The 15,964-nt window shown below is 35.7% G+C and overlaps 1 long non-coding RNA gene across 1 annotated transcript in view; it reads right to left on the reverse strand.

The window, feature by feature from the left end:
* Positions 1-15,964, reverse strand: part of LOC110477271 (uncharacterized) — a 115,058-nt gene continuing 99,094 nt past the window's right edge. The window contains exon 6 of the long non-coding RNA XR_014955720.1: positions 1-15,964. This exon is cut by the window's right edge and continues 15,290 nt beyond it. This is a non-coding gene — a long non-coding RNA (uncharacterized LOC110477271).

The following is a 15,964-nucleotide window of genomic DNA, read 5'->3' on the forward strand; positions in this document are numbered from 1 at the left end:
TAACACACTTCCATTTTTCTATTTCTTTCACACTCACTCTTTTTGTTTGTTTTTTTTTTTTTTTATCATTAGACAACACAGAGCTTTTTCTGTGCTACCTTTAATTAATGGCAAACATTTCAGAGGGAGAAAATGCCTTCAGGGAAGGGTTTACTTTCTAAAAAGGACTTTGTATTGCAAGTAGCTGACAAAGGATTTTATTTTCCAGTTGTACCAGAAGATTAAAAACTTCAGTTCTAGAATGCATATATCTACTGAAAAGTTTTCTGCACATACGATAAACAGAATTAGTTGCTGCACTAGCTTTGTGTAGAAGCTAAATTTCTCTCTCCATAATGTTATTATTCCTGCTATGATGGGACTTAAATGATGTATCAGGATTTCATTGTACTAACTCTATATATTCCTGTAATAAAACCTAGTGTCCTGTCAATTGATTAAATAAAACAAATAAAACCTTCCCTTTTTAAAAGAATTGTTGGAAAGAAGTGGATAGAAGTATCAGTTAACAATAGCAGAAATCATCTCTATGTTATGGAGCTTAAGGATACACCATATGATCTCCATCCCTTATAACAAAACCCATCATGCATAATTGGTTTATGTATTACTGTAGATAAATAAATCTGCCTTATGATTTAATTCTGACCTGTGCTTTTACAAGTAGTCTGACCAGCTTGCAAAACGTGATTTTGTTGTGTGAAGCAGATGGGCAGATTTACTTCATAGATGTATAAACTTAGAGGTTAATGAAACTCTCTGTCAAATATTAATACCTTTACATGCTACTCAATATCAAAGCATCTGAGGACTTCATACTGCAAACTGTGTATCTGCTTTGATACTATGAATTTTCATTTATCCCTTTCAAAAGTGAAATTAAAATCAACAGAATCTGGGCAATGGCTAGCTGAGCTGAATTCCTGTAGGACTGATCATCTTTCCCACCTACAGTTATCATACATTTAATGGATGTATTCTCCTCATTTTTATCTGATTAATATACTACTGTTATATATATTATACTACTGATAAATTGACATTTATCTGAGAAATTAGTTTTCTGAGACCTTTCATTGTTATTTTATAAGCAAATGGGAGTCAAAAAGAACCTGGGAATAATGTAAAGAAATCAATTTGGAGGAAACATTTATTGTTAAATGTATATAGGTGTCTGTATGGCTTTGTGTGGCAAGGTTTTGGTAGCCAGAGGTCTATAAGGGTGGCTTCTGTGAGAAGCTGTCAGAAGAACCACCGATGCCAGCTGGCTGCAAGACAGATCCACCCCTGGGTCAGGGCTGAGCCCATCAGCAGCAGTGGTAGCACCTCTGGGGTGACGTGTTTAGATCAGAGCAGGGAGAAAAAAATACATAGCAGCAATTGCAGTGGGAGAAAGGAGTGAGAATATGAGAGAAACAACTTTGCTGGCATCAAAACCAGTGAAGGCAGAAAGGGAGAAGGAGCTCCAAGTGCCAGAGCAGAGATTCTCCTGTAGCCCAGGGTGAAAATCACGGTGAGGAAACTGTCCCTGGTCACCCTGTGTGATATCTGCACTGGAACAGATTTTCTGGCAGGACCTATAATCCCATGGGGGACCCATGCTGGACAGCCTGTTTCTGAAGGACTGCACACCCTGAAAGTGACCCCCACTGGAGCAGGAGGAAGGGTGAAAGGAGTGGAAGAAATAATTTTTGATAAGCTAGCCACAAACCTATTCCACATCCATCTCTGATGCTGGCAGGAAAGGAAATAGAAGAAATCAGGAGTGAAGTTGAGCACAAGAAAAAGGGAGGTGTGGAAGGAAGGTGTTTTAAGATTTAGTTTTTAATTCTCATTACCACACCCAGATTTGATTTTTACTACATTAAACTAATTTCCCTACATCAAATGTTTTGCCTGTGATGGTAATTGGTGAATGATTTTTCTCCACTCTTATCTCTACCCATGAGCCTTTCTTATATTTTCTCTCCCCTGTGCAGCTGAGGAGAAGAGAGACAGAGCAGCTTTGGTGGGCACCTGGCATTCAGTCAGGGTCAGTCCAAAACAGTGTCTATGCCATATTTAAGAAATAAGTCACTTCCCTGTTTATCACCCACAGAACAGGCAGGTATTTAGAGGAAATTTGGTACGTAGTGTACTAGGAATGTTACTAGTTTAAATAATCCTCTGTTTTGGTATGGGAAAAGAAAATATTTTCTTTGAAAATCTGAACCATCAGCATCAAGAATATTTGTTCTAAAGTAGCTCACTTCATTAGAACTTTTTTCCCTTAAATGAATTTCTCTTCATATATTTAGTGAGTAATATTTAAGTATTTATTATACATTTGTAATATTTGTCATCTTTTAAAATACAAAGGAGATATTTGAAACCTTGTAAAAGGAAGATTTTTTGCAAATGTTTATCATCCTGCTCATTGAATAAAAAAACTTTTAGGCAGCAATCCTAACAATATTTGGGTTTACTAACATTTTCTTATAAAATTAATTAGAGAAGTGTATAAAATTTTAAAAAAAGGGGATAAAAGAATAAAAAGGAAAACTAATGAAAGAAAGGAAAAAGAAGAGGAAGAAAAGAAGGAAGAAGAAAATAATTAATTACACCAGATATTAGAGATTTTTTTAAAATTTCCTAATATTTTTCAGCAGAAATCCAGAATGTAACTGTAAAATATATCTACAGAACAGATGTGGTAATTCAGTTTGTTTGTTTTTCTTAGTGCCCAGGTTTATGTTTGTGTATAAACAATGTGAATATTCTCCAGCAGTTCAAAAACACACCCATCAGGCTTTTTTCTCTCTTTTGGGGAGTCAGGAGGGTTTGTGGAATTTTACAGGCTGCTACTGAGAGGTGGGACTGTGGCGGTATGTGAGCATTTTTCCATCTGTTCCACTGTGATTTACCCGAATTCCATGCAGATAAAGAAGAGCTGTTACATCTGACAGACCTCCCTAGGCTGCACTATAAACAGCAGGAAAGACCACCTGCTACACAGAAACTCATGTTACATCAAAGCAGCAAGGATGGCCCAGTCCCAATCAGATGGTAACAGAACTTCTAACCACAGCATTTGTTTGGTAAGTTAGAAAAATTTAAAAAGAGACCTGCAGACTAGATGTGAAAAACCCTTTCAGGGATTCTCCAGAGAGGTGTAAATATTTTTCATGAAACAAAATGAGTTTGTAATTGGTCTTGCCTGCTGTTCATCATTTGTTTATGTGTATATTGGCCCCAATTTTCTTTTACTTACATATCATGGCTTCATCAAACTCCACTTATATGAACTAAAGACCAGATTTTCTCAGGCCATTGGAAAATTACGTAGTTCGCTACCATGATTTACCCTTCTCCTTCAATTAAAAAAAATTCCTTACACAGGAAAAAGAAAATATAAAAGTCTTGATGACAAGCAGGAACTGGGTCTTTCTTGATGTAAGGTTTTGTGCCTTGAAATATTTTTTACTGTCTTAAAGCGGAGTGACAGCAAGAATAATGGTGATATGTAATACAGTTTAGTACTGAAAGCAGTGTTGAAGATGGGAGAATAAAAGCATTAGAAAATAATCCCTTTCACATTCTGCTACTGAAAGAATAAGTTTAGAGCATCATCTCTGCATGCTTCCCAATATATCTTAAAAATGGATCACTGAAAAGAAATCAGGCTTTATTTCTGTTTTTACTGCTCGTCCCATTATCTGTAAATACCAGGATAATGTTCAGAAATGTTGTGAGCTATAAACTTGGGAATAAGAGTGCAAGTACCTAAGCATATCTCCAGAGCTACAGAAGAGTCATTAGAGAGTAACTCAAAAGTTTCTAACTGTTGGCCTACATTGGATTCACACCAACAACTTAGTGCAGAAAAACTCCATATGCCCTTACCAGTCCCTTGAGCAATCAAATCCCTCGTATTTTACACCTGGACATTTTAATGAATTGTTGCAATAACAGCAGGTTTGGGCAAATTGTGTTCTAATTAATATAATATTGCACAATTTCAAACAGCTATGTAGAAAATGAACAAAACCAAAACTGTGTTTTAATTTGTACTTACAAAGGAATCTAACAAATAAGATTTTCTAATTAGTTTTTCACTCCTCCCTCCCTAGCTGAATGTCTAATAGCTGAAGTGTGGACACTGAGTTTCACTTTTTTTGAACAGAAACTTTTAAAAGAAGACAAGGTAAAACTATCTAGACCTAATAGAGTGGGAATATAAATTTCAACACCATATTCAAATTTTGGCAATGCATTCAAATAAGCTTAAATAAGAAGAGGAATAATGAAACTCTAATTGCTATTGAGGTGCATTTGTTAGTCCACCCTCCTCTGAGCTAGAAGTATTGCGTAACAGAATAGACATGAGAAACCTTTACAAAATTCTTTGGTACCACAAATGAAGTATCTGAAACATTGCTGCTCAAAATGAGAATTCTGAGACAAAGCTGAAGAAGACTCTTTTAACAGTCCCTGAGAATTCTCATGGTTTTGTCATTTTGTCACATTCACTTCTTTATACTCATATGTAGGACACACAGAAATGAGTAAATCAAATTCACTCATGCAAAGATCTGCTTTTCTGAAACTGTGTCATTCCAACACCTAAGATCATGTTCTCATTCAAATGAAATACATTTTCAGCTCCTAAAATCTCTATGAAATATATATAATTATTATGATTTCCAGATAAAAATACCTAACTACTGAAGAGCTAGGAATAAATGAACAGAACTATTATGGTCTTATTTAAATTATTGTAATCTTATTTCTTATAGCTAGTGGAGAACAAAAAAAAGAGATCTGTGTCTTACTGGCCAAGTGCAGAGTAAACAGATTTTTTTTTCTATACATTTGACTTTCATTTTCATTAAAAATACCATAACCAAAACAACCCCAATTAAAAAAAAAAAATCCTGTAAGTACTTAAGTCAGTATCAGCAAAGTTCAGAATATAGGGAATAGAAAATCAGGTCTGCCCCTGTGGGATCATGATTCAAGTTACATTAAACTTGATATCCTTGTAAATGGAATAATCTTAAGGTCTCTGAGTTCAGACCACATGCGAATTGCAACATTTGATACAACTTTTACTTTGCCTTGGAAATACCTAACAAATGAGCTAGGAATTAATGATGTTATTGCCCCTCACAAGGAGGAAAACAAGGAAACCCAAGACCTAATTTTTGCCCCTCATATATGCATAAATTAGGGGTACTCATTTAAGTCATGTTGCAGCTAGGTACCTGTGCTAGCTTCTAAGATAATTGTCTATATATTTTCCCTAATGGTTTCAGAAAGCTTTGTGGTGTTAGGAGCACACTTTTTTTGGATGAGATATGAAACAAAACCCAACAGCTTACAGTTTTTCAAGATTGCATAACATTTTTCAGAGGAGTCAGTTGGGGTCATTACAGTATTCTGGCCAAATTAAACTGCACATATAGCTGAAATCTCTTGATCTGATATTTCTTCCAACTCGCTCTGGTTGGCTGTGCACTTCTTGCCCTATGCATTTGGACACTATTGAGAGCTGAAGGCAACAGCAGAACAGAGTGTTTGTGGTAGATTTTATGATTTTGCTCTCTGTTTACTTTGGAAAGCACCTTGTGATGCCACATAAATATTTGGTTTATATATGCAGAGATTTAAACCACTCTGCCAAGACCACTGCCAGTGGTCAAGGTAGGCATGCATGTGTTGCAAATGTTTCTTAACAAGATAGCCTAGATACTTTGGTCTGTTTGTGAAGATTATCTTACCTTGCAGGCAGAAGGGTTCCTGGATCTATATTAAGCTTTTTTACTCAGAGGCCATTGGCCAAAAACATTAATTGGAATATTTTCTCTTACACATGTGAAGGACTCTTACACTTTCTCATGCAGATTTTATTGCTTGTTATACAAAATCTGCTCATATTGATATGACATGTGAGTAAGAGCAACCTATAAAATGCTCATATGTGCACAACAAGTAGGATCCACTACAGCCTAGCATTATTCACTGATGCAAAACCTGTAGCCAAGAGTATCTCCGTGGCAGATGACCAGGCACTTTTGTGATCACCCTGAGACATATGGCTTAAGAGGCACCCAAGGATCAAAATACTTCTTGTGCCTTTTGAATAATAAGATTCTCTATTGGCATCTAAAGTATTCCACATCAGTTAAACTTTACTCCTCTCTGTATGACCTTCATATATATATTTCAGACATAAATATTAATTAGATAAAAAATAAACAATGCTACCTGGGCTACTTGTTGTGTTTTTAAGAAATTTTGATTAGAATGTCGATTAGAAATGTTGATTAGAAAAATTATCAAGAACCACTTTGTTTTGAAGGGTTTCCATTTTTTCATGAGCTTTTCAAGTGCTTAAAATTATAGTGATTGATGTTAACAGATGTTATTCCATATGATCACTAATATTATAGGATTATTAACTTCTAAACAATGCAACAATATATTACGTTAAATATTCTTTTGCAGATGTTGCAGAAGGCCATTAAAGTTCCTGACTATTCAAAAGACTACATGAGTACTGATATTAAATAGAAACACCTGCTGCATAAATATTCTAAAGCAGTCACTTCCAATTTATCCTGCATGCAAGGGAGAATTCTTAAATAATGAAGTTCAAGATGGTTGAACATAAATACTAGGAATTGGAGAGCTGTAGTCTAATCTTAAAATGAAACTGATGGCTGATTTGTCAACTGTCTTATAAAAAATTAATTGACACAAATTTACTTATAAGAAGAGCAATGTGTAAACTACTTTCATCTTAGCAAAAAATTTATATTTGGGAAATTTAATATTACTAAAAAACAATTTAAAAAACAATTGTTAAATGTAATTGCTTTTCTGATAATTATAAATTTTGAACTTTAAAATTTTGTCTAAACTGCTTTCTTTTCCTTGCTTGTGTTCAAATATTTTCAGTGTTCAGAAATTTGGTTATCCCTAAAACAAATAGATTAGTAAGGCCTTTCTTGCAATTAGATCTTTGTATGTTCAACAAGAAAATAGTATAAATATATTTTATAATTTAGAAATTACCCTATAACCTCATCTAGTTAGTGTATACATTGTGAACCAAATGACAGAGGTGATTGGAAATAAATCCTGATCAAAACAGTGGGATCCAGCCTGAACATTACCAAAACTAAGACATAGACACATATTTCTTTTGTAAATTCACTTTCAGCTTTCTTTGACTGCTTTATTGTGTTTCCTTACCTCATTATCTTGAAGAGAAACTAAAAAATTCTGTCCTGAAGTATTTTCTTACTGTTGTTTCAGTTGGGTTACAAAAGTAAACCAAACGTGCTCTTTTCCTTGGGAAAACCAGTGTCTGCTTCCTTTTTCTCATTTACATAGTACCTTGATGCTCATATTGGATCAAATGCAAGTCAACATTTGTTACAAATGAGTGTTTGATGTTGCTTAAAAAATCATCAGCAAGGGTATCAGCAAAAGCCAGATTTAATATTCAGCAACTGCACAACAATGTTCATTGGTAAGATTCACTCTGCTACTTACAGGACAGTTAGGGCACACCAAGGAAAAACAAGCAACAGCTAAACCAAACAAAATCTAAACAATCAAAACATAAATTAACCAAGAACTATCTAGGGGTGTGGGTGTGTGTTTAGGTTCCCGTGACAAAGGACAGTGAGAACAAGGATAAAAAGGAATAAGGTCTAAAAGTTTAGAAGCACTCAACAGTATTTCAACTTAACTTGTACCTTAAACCTAACAATTTAACAAATGAAAACACTTAATTTATATCTAACTTAATATATTCCTTAAACTTAATTTATAACTTAAGTTAAACTATTTAACAGAGGAGTAATACTTAACAGCATTTAACCTAACATAACCTCATAGTAATACTTAGCAATTTAGCAAAAAAACAGCACTTAGCAACACTTAGTTTATAACTTGGATTGAACTTAATCTCTTAGCAAAAGAACAACACTTTATCAGCATTTAAGTCATAAGTCACAAGCTTACTTACAGGTCCAACTTACTTCAAGATACTTAAATGATTAAGAAAGAAGCATTTCTCCCAGATTTGCTACAGCATATGCACATGTTTATGCACCCAGACAGAAAGAGTCAATGCAAGCAAAGTACCTGGGAGAAGTTCCCCTCAGATGTCAGTGGAATATTTACTTTGGATGCTTCTGCATCTCCGGATGGGTGAAGGGCCACCCCCAAGGAGTCAGGGTACCAGCCCAGGTCATGCCTGCAGGTACAGCACACCTGAGGGTTTGCTGGCTCTGAGAGGGGCCCCCTCAGGAGGAGGCTGCTGGATGCAGCCCAGGAGAGCTCAGAGGGTCTCACTTTGGACCACTGTTTATAGGGTCAAGAGAGAGTGGCTTTAGTCATAACAAGGTTACATCTGAGCACAGTTTGGATCGGCATGTTGTGTGAAAGTGTGAGAACAATGTTATTCCATTCAGGCAAGAACAATATTTTCCAAGGCTGTTAAAAAGGAAAACGGGAGCTTTCTAGCAGTACCTAGAAGCAGACAGTGTTTCTGATAAGCTCGGGAAGAGCTAAGTACAGGCTCTAATTTTCAAAGGCAAGGCCTAATGAGAATTTCTCAGGCCTCAGTGCAGCCTGGAAAGGGGGAGCAGGTAGCACCACCCCAGCATTAACTTGTGGGTTTTCATTCTTTTAAAGCAATATTGCAATAATTATATAATTTTAAAATATGACTACCATAACAGATTGCTTATTATTGACCACTTTTAAAAGTCAGCTTTAGAAATGATTTTCAGTTATCATTCCTTAAACTAAATAGATAGACTTCCTACAAAAGAGAGAACATCAAACAAGCCTTTTGGATCTGCAGTGTTTAAGGATTGAGATTCTGCTGCTGAACAAAATAAGCCTCTGAAAAATTTTACATATTTGAGTAATTTGTATTCAATCCATCAGACATCAACAAAATCACAAACTGGAAATTGTCAGGATTGTGGCATTATGCAAGGATGTAAGAATGTTCAGTGATTTTACTTCTCTGATATATCTTTTTCATTGGAGTTAATATGTTCTCCTAGACTAAGGCATAGCACACCACTAAAGTGTTTCACTGATACATGTCTCTCACAGATATAAATATATAATTTGGCTATGCCAGATTTTAATAGATATGTTTCATCACAAATTACAAAGAAAAAAAAAGAGAACAAAAAGAGGTGAAAATGAATGTTTTAACATTTGGCAAAATATTATTCAAAACAGCTTTCTTAACATTCTGCTGCCTGCCCTACCATTAAGTACAATATGTTCTTATATAGTTTATAACATCAAAGCACAACATGTTGCATAAACATTTAAGCAAATTGTGTTATCAAAACTTTAAATGTCTCAATAAATCTCAGCGTACATTGGCTAAATGAACTACATCTACAGGGATAAGCAGTAACTCACTGAAAGATCCAGGAATGGAAGGGAAACCAGCATTAAATGTTGATTTGTCTAGTAGTATTTATCTGTTGATTCCTTTTGAAGAAAATATTAAATGTATTTATTGCACGACTGGTAGAAGACAGTGTGGTTAAGTGTCAGTGAACAAGAGCTTTTCTATTCAGCTACTTTTGCCGTGTCTGAAAGAAAAAAAATATATTTCTTCACATCAGTGAACTGTTCAATACTCTAAACAACACCAGTGACCCATTAACTCCAAACCAGGGAGCTGTTATGAGGGAAGATTGTAAGAATGTTGTATTCCTTTCCTTACATTAAAAAAAAATGAAAAAGAAAATGAACAAAGATTAGTACCATAATCAGAAAGTCTACAGTCGAGTGCCCAAGCCACAAAAATAAATTTAAGTTTCCCTGCAAGAAGAAATTTAGAGAAAGATAGGCAAATAGATTTTCCTAATTAACTGAAAACCTTATATATTGACAAGAAGCTTTATGTGGCCTTTAAATCTGTGCATCTCAGAAATCCAGCTGTATCCTGGGCCACTCCAAAAGAAGCATGGCCAGCAGGTCAAGGGCAGTGATTGTCCCCCTCTACTATCTTACTGTGAGATCCCACCTGGAGTGCTGCATTCAGCTCTGAGACATCAAACATAGGAGGGATGCTGACCTGATGGAGCAAGTCCAGAGAAGAGCCATGAAGATGACCAGAAGGCTGGAGCACCTCTCCTGTGTGAAGACAGGCTGAGAAGGTTGAGATTGTTCGGCCTAGAGAAGAGAAGGATCCAGGGAGTAATTGTAGCCTGCCAGTACCTAAGGGGGATCTATAAGAAGGCTGGAGAGGGACTTTTGACAAAGGGGTGTAGTAATAGGACAAAAGAAAATTGATTTAAGCTGAAAGAGGGTATGTTTAGATTAGATATTTGAAAGAAATTCTTTATTGTGAGGATGGTGAGGGTACTGAAACAGGTTGCTCAGAGAAGTTGTGGATGCCTCATCCCTGCAGATGTTCAAGGCCAGGTTGGACGGGTCTCTGAGCAACCTGCTCTAGTGGAAGCTGTCCCTGCCAGTGACAGAGGTGTTGGAACCAGGCGATCTTTATGCCTCTTTCCAACTCAAATGATTACATGATTCATGTTCATCGATACCAAAGAGAATTTGACAACCAAAATATAAATGCATGGAAGTGTTTATGCAAAATAATCTGCATGTAAATGACCTAGAAAGTTATTTATCTATCTGAACAGATAAGTGCACAGATAACTGAGATATCTGCTATTTTATGGGACTGTACCACTTTGAAAATCAAGCTATAAATTCTGATAATGAGTCAGTTTAGAATCATATACTGAAGATGTTCTCAAACAGTCGATGATTCTGATCATAAAATCCAGCTTCATTTATGCACCATCTTTCAAATCTCAGGTTACTAATTTATATGATAGAGTGCTTCTCTACATGATAAAGAAATGGAAATAATTTTATGGGCTGATAGCTGTAAAGGTGTATTCACTACACTTTTTATACACTCTTTTTCACTGTTCTTCAAAAGACCACTATCTTAGGTTTAGAGGCACTAAGCCTGTTAAAATGTGGTGGTGAGACCACGTCTTGATATAAGCACTCACAGACAGGGAAATAAGGTGCTAGTAGGTCAATAGAGAGAAAAGCTCAAACTAACTGGCCTGAAAAAATAGATTTTCAGGTGACATTATGACTTAATGAGGCAAAGAAATTCAGGAATGCTATGCTAAAAGAGAGAAGCAGTAGAATATGAAAATTTTGCCCTAAATGTAGCAGCATCATCTGGAGAGAAAATGGAGATACGTGTGAATGTGTGATCAGGGTGATAGAGAGAAAGAAGATCATACTCTTATCATCCATTATTAATTAATTAAGACAAAGTGAACACTGTAGCATGCTGTCTGTTTTGGCCCTGTTCAGGCAAGAGGCCAGAACCAGCCCCCAAAGCTGTACACCACATGTTTCCACTTTTATCTTTGCCTTACTCCTTGCCAGAAACATGCTGATACATCTTTGTTTTGATTTGCAGTGCTCCTAGCAGTTTTATACAATTTTTGGGTTCAGAAAGGCAAAAATGTAGTATTTACAGCCTGGAAGAATGAATTATCTAGATCACCTCCTCAAAGCCCTTCATCTCCATTCTTTATCTTATTCTCATGCCTCTCTTACCATTATGCTAACTGATTTAAGTCTTAACACAGGATACAGGAATATTCTTTATGTATTAACAAACTTTCAGTAATAATGGTCTTGTAGGCTACCTCATTACTAAAATGTTGCTTTTCCTTTTCTTCTGGGGATACACTGACATTGTTACCTACTTATATTGGTAAGGCATATTGAAATCCTTTGCTTACGTTTTTTAACACAGTCATTTTTATTTTAACTTTATTTTATTTGCAAATATTTAAAGGGGGTTGTCATTCTGACTTAGAGAATGACAACAGTCTCCAAATAAGTTGCATCAATACTCTACCTGTCTCTGAATCTAAATCTGTTTCTCTAAGTGCTGAAGTAGTGCACAAACCAATTCCATCTCTGAACTTCTCAAATGTAAGGAAGAGTCTCCACATGTTGGTATGGAATAAACTGCACTTCTTTGTGATTTTCTAGGTAGTAAGAATGACTTCTAAAATGGGTACTGAAAGGGATTTGAGAGCTCCACACTATTTCAGAGTCTGATCATGCTTCTTTGAGGAGTTTGAAAATCCAGCTTAAACATGAAGGAAAAATGTAATCAGAAATCCTAAACTACCTAACCCAGCCTTAATTCAGGTTGTATACTAGTTCCAGATGTAGAAATATACTATATGCTTGTTAAGACATTAAACGTATGGTATTGGCATATGGTTGTTTCCCCACTGATATTTCTGAAGGTCTGGCTGTTAAACAGTCCCACCACCTATATACTCACATTTATAGAAATCATGCATTTGCACTTGCTGATTTATATATACATGCAAAGTTCTTTGGCTTTAAATACTTACCTGTCAGAATTTTAAGATTTAAAATACTCTCCAAACAGTCCTGTTTTCAATAGGTCTGCTGTAACTATCTAGACATGTCTAGAGCAAATTACGATTTTCTTTTTATTGTCAATGTCTGTGACTTAATCATGTGTTCTTTTAATGCTGGCTATTCATAACATCATCAGCAGTGGTGTGAATTACCTAATGTGGGATCATAAAACCTAGCAGAATCCAATGCAGAAGTTAGAGTCTTAGCCATAAGTTACCATGCACCTGAAGTCTAGAATCAGAAACAGAGCAAAGTGTAGCCAAACTGCAAAATGAGTAGCACATGAACACGGGTTAGAAATAAGAAAAGTACTGTTGTAATGACAAACTGAATGTCTGTACACAATTCCCCGTTGTTCAAAATCCTTAAGGCTAATAGGAGTATTGCTGTAAAAGCAGTTTCATGTTTAACATGCCTGCTCTGCTCTGTGTGCCAGATTGTGCTCAAAGTACTTACAGGTATTTCAGATAGGCTGTTATGGGCCTAGGATGTTTTACACGCTGTTTGGGTTACTGTGTTATCCTGAATAAAATATATACATTATATAACAAATTCAAAGATGAAATATTTGTATAACAGTCAACTAATTCATCCACAAATATCCATAGATTTTTTTTTTGGTTCATATTCTTGATTCTTATCACTTTAAGGGTATGCCTTTGAAATTAGGTATTCCATTCAAGCTCCTTGGGTTTTTCAGTAGAATTGTCTAAATCTTTCACAGTATAATTACTAGATAAGGAACCTGTCCATTTTTATTACCTCCAGAATTACTAGGGGTGACTAGTGCTGGTCTGGGAAAATTGCTCTGCCAAAAAGGCAAAACAGAACTCTGCTATAGTAAGAGCAAGAGGACCAAGAGAGTAATTTCATCTCTCCTTTTTCTATTTTTTGCCTTGGGCATAAATATGGAAGTCTTACTCTCCATATTTCTTTACAGTCTTAAATACTTAATATTTTCAAGACCTGGCTCTCTTTTATCAAGATAAAAACTTCCTCATATATACATAGTATTTTATAGTTGCAATCTCTGAATGAAAATATTTTAGAAAAATATAGAGGACTCATGTCAGATACAGACAGAGTAATTAGAGACACTGATAGTCTACAAAGCTTGAAAATGTAGACTGTGCTTTTAAGTAAAACAAACATTTGTCAAAATAAAGAGAAAACTATATTAGATGAAGTTTTATCTTTTTTGAAATGAAAATATAAATTGACTACATAGATGTGACTGTTCCTTTTCTCTGCATAAAGAACTGGGCAGTTTTATAAATACAACCATTCAGCTGTATTCTTCTTCAAATAGTCACAAAGATAAATTTTTATTTACTTATTACATTGGACCTTTCATATTAAAATTAGCTTCTTCAGACAGGCTGTATGGAAACAGAAACAGTACAGAACCAGATCTTCTCCTGTAGGACACAACTAAGGCTGAGGGATTTTCTGTGCTGGTATCTACCTTTGTAGAAGCAATGCAAGTGGCACAGGGAGGAAATAGATATTGGGACGGAACTCAGCATATGTCAGGTACTTGTGTAAAACTTGCACAGGATAAGAAGGAAAGGCAGCCACACTTCATGTCTGCATGGAAAAAAAAAAGCAGCATTAATTAAAATGTGCATGGCAGAAATAAAAGCAATCCAATGTAATATACTTGGTGGAGGTTTATCACTCTAAGAAAGAATGATATCTGTGGTGTACTAGAGATAGTTATGAATAAAATTAAATCAAGAAATTATCTTCCAAGACAGAAAAGTCACTAAAGGTCTACCAGACTTAAAGAGCTTGAGGAAAGAGAAATAAAGCTATCACACAGATGGAAGGTTTGAGTTGTTTACACAGTAGTTTTGAACAGGAAGGAAAGACCTGTTGATCCTGCCTAAACTGAATGTAGTTTCCTATATTAAGTAAACATGAAACAGTTCTTAAAACAATTATCTAGGTCCAGATACCAGACTAAACCACTGAGGATGAAAAATCTATTCTTCAGAAGCTGTAAAATGTACATATTCAAGGAAAAAGAAATAAAAAGGTCTGATGACAGCCTGGTCTGAAATAAAGCATGGATATCACCAGAATAATTTCATACTCAGTTATTTTCATATAAGCCAAATTCTATCTTTCATTTGTCTTGAGAGTCAAAGACTTTGCCTCTAAGTTTCAAAAATTCATGAGCTGTTAAACTGAGTCATGTTTTCAACAAAGACCCTGACAAGATTGTATGATACCTCGTGGTTCTGAGCACATTCAATGGCTAAAACAGTAGGTCCCCATTGTTTTTAGTTTATATATCATTTTTTTCCAATGATGGTCCAATATGTAGTTATTCACAAAGTTTAATTTTGCAGACTTCCACACAGATGGAATAACTTTGGTTTTTCAGGCATAGTTAATGAAGACCTAAAAAGAAGCCAAGGAAATCTAAGATCCATGCTACCCCAGGTCAGCTGTCAGATAAGAACTAGATAAAAACTAAAAACCACAGAAACAACCAAAAGATATGAGTCAGTTGGAAGGGAAAGACCTTAGATTCTGTGGTTCTCCCTTGATATATGTAAGCAATTTAAGCTTTGAATTCATCGTCCTCTCAAAAAAACCGCTCATTTCTCATGTCAAAAATGTGAGTGTGATGATGCTTACTTCCTATTTTTTTTTTGGCAGGGGGGAGATGGGAGAGTGGGGGAGAAGGGAGGGGGGCGTTGGGTGTTAAGAACCAGCTTCCTTTGTTTCCTTAATCAACATCTCCATGGAATTTCAAAACATAACCTCTTCACCTTTTCCAATAGGTAGCACAACAACAGCAGCAGAGGGTAATAATTTGCTGACATGATGTAAACAGCCTTCCGTTTGAGGAATGAGAAATGAAGGTCCTGATGAATGCTTCCTTTTCTTTAACTGCACTGGAGATGCAAGCACTGGTGACTCGTGCTCCATCTCCCATCTGTCAGCAAGATGCGGCAGAAGCGCTCAGATGCCTTGCTACCCTTCCTCACAATTTGTCTGTTTCCATTTCAAGGCTGCCAGACATATTTTCTTGTGCAACCAAATTTGGTGTCAGAAGGATGACTTGAGAGGTGAATAATTTGTGCTGCCAGGAAGAATTGAATTTGCAGTCACCTTGAATAGGAAACGGTGCATTGTTATGGATTGTAACCTAAACTTGCTCTGCCCATCAGAAGGAGGAATGAAAACCAGACACAGATCAGTGTACTGCTTGTTGCTTATTTTGCTCTTTCTAAAAAATTCCATTTCTTGTTATCAGTAATTTGCTTTAGCAACAGAAGACCTCTTGATCCTGCAATAGTATAAGGATGTACCTACTGACACTCGTGATTGGTGTCTCTGGTATTAGTACCCCTTGAAAGTAAAAATGCAGTATTGAATATGGCAATGATTATAGCAACTGGAATATAGATATTTAATAAGTAGTTTAAAAAAAGGGTTTAGGATGGCATTATACATTAGCAATGCATCAAATACT

The sequence above is a fragment of the Lonchura striata genome, chromosome 5 (assembly GCF_050655825.1).
Source record: "Lonchura striata isolate lonStrDom1 chromosome 5, ASM5065582v1, whole genome shotgun sequence".
Taxonomy (NCBI): Eukaryota; Metazoa; Chordata; class Aves; order Passeriformes; family Estrildidae; genus Lonchura; species Lonchura striata.